We start from the raw sequence: 1,805 nt of genomic DNA, 5'->3' as shown, positions 1-1,805 counted from the left end.
CAGCTGGGTGGTTCAGAACTTAGGTTTGGGCTCTTCTCTGTATTTCTTGGACCTATATTTTGAGAGACTGTTTGTAGATCTCCTACATACTCAGTCATATTTTTGGGGGGGGGAAACATTCAAAATTTTTGTTAACTAAAAAAATACCACTAATAAAATGGATAAATAAGCCACAGAGAAAGGGATAATGTGCTCAATACATACATTTGTAAAGAATTCATACCAGTTAGTTTGCTTTATTACTGAATAAAGCAAACCAAAAACACCCCACTGCCATAGAGTTGATGTCAACTTATAGCGCCCTTATCAACAGGTAGAACTTTCCCCGAGTTTCCGAGACTACTAATGGGAGTAGGAAGCCCAGTCATTCATTCTCCCTCAGAGTGGCTGGTGGTCTCAAACACTTTTGCTGTTCTTTCAGAAAATGGCTTAGTAGCCAAAGGGAGCTCACCAAATGAGCACCCTCCTGATAATGAGTGTTGTTCTTTCTGACTTGAATCAGAGCTTCAACTTCCATGTTTTTCCTAACACAAATCTAAGTATTTGAAGGCGATTTTCCCAAATCCCAAGAGTTTCCCCAACTCTGTATCACCCAGAGGCAATTGGCCTGCTTGTCGCGGCCATCTCTGTGCATGCGTGCTCCCGCCCTGAGGCTCGGTGGGCCACCTGCTGGTTTGGTGACTGATTCCGACTGCATGCTAGCTTGGATTCCAATGGTCCTACTTTCCACAGGAGGCTTCCCATGATGTTGAAGGATGATACATGGGCTGGGAGGGGGTCCCACCAGCTGAGTCATCCAGATCACATCTGAAAGTCCCTGGTGCACAGGCTGGAACTGGGGCCTTGAGGGACAGCAGGTGTGGAGGACAGGAAGCTGGTGGCAGGACCACAGTGTCTGCCCTCTCAGTTCGCCGGTGTGCTGGGCAGGGGTGTTCAGAGCTTCTGCTTCTGCTGCTGCACAGCCAGTTCCGGCTGCAGACAGATGTCTGGCTTTCTCCTTCAGTAGCAGGGCGGTTTCCAGGAGATTCTATTTCTCGTCAACCTGGCGCTCCAAAAAGGCATTTCTTTGGATGATTCAAGCGCTTGTCAAAGTCCTCCAGAGACGTGATTGTAGCTCGCTTTCCTCTCTCTGGAAAGACCGGGCTCTCTACTCTCATAAATAGTTACAGTCCCAGAAGCAGGGTGTATGTGGGGGTGCTCTCCGTCAGCAATGACCCGACGGCGGTGAATTTTGATTTTTGCTCTAAATCAGCGATTCTCAACCTATGGGTCGCGACCCCCTTGGGGGTCTAATGACCCTTTCACAGGGTCGCCTGATTGATAATGTAGCAAAATTACAATTATGAAGTAGCAACGAAAGTAATGTTATGGTTGGGGGTCACCACAACATGAGGAACTGTATTCAAGGGTCGTGGCATTAGGAAGTTTGAGAACCACTGCTCTAAGTCATCCTTAATTCCTTCCAGCTTTTTGAGGTACTTCTGCAATTGGGCTTTAATTGCTTTTGTCTGGGCCCGTTCATCCTCCAAGGCGGAGATCTGCCAGTAGCTTCAGAACACTGCATCTTAAACTTCGCCAGTTTAGTCTCTAGCTGCAGGCCGAGGTTATTTTCTGACCAGAGGTCCTTGTTCCTGGGTTCAATTGGTTGCGAATGTTGTCTCCAATTCAGCTTCATGTTCTGGGGATCCCCCCTTGGCATTCTCCAAGTTTTTTGGGGGTTTTCTCTGCCCTCTGCTTGTACGTCATAGCCAGATCTTTCCAATAGTTAGTTGTTTCTTCCTCATGGCGGAAAGCCGTCTTTCTGG

General features: G+C 47.6%; 1 pseudogene; it reads right to left on the bottom strand.

Annotated features, from left to right (window-relative positions):
- Window positions 1-588: 588 nt before the first annotated feature.
- Window positions 589-1,805, bottom strand: part of LOC101655605 — a 1,532-nt pseudogene continuing 315 nt past the window's right edge.

Source organism: Echinops telfairi, unplaced genomic scaffold (genome assembly GCF_000313985.2).
Source record: "Echinops telfairi isolate 266 unplaced genomic scaffold, ASM31398v2 ScPeMD7_5592;HRSCAF=6446, whole genome shotgun sequence".
Taxonomy (NCBI): Eukaryota; Metazoa; Chordata; class Mammalia; order Afrosoricida; family Tenrecidae; genus Echinops; species Echinops telfairi.
The sequence above is the reverse complement of the archived record's forward strand: the minus strand, read 5'-3'. Positions and strand labels throughout refer to the sequence as shown.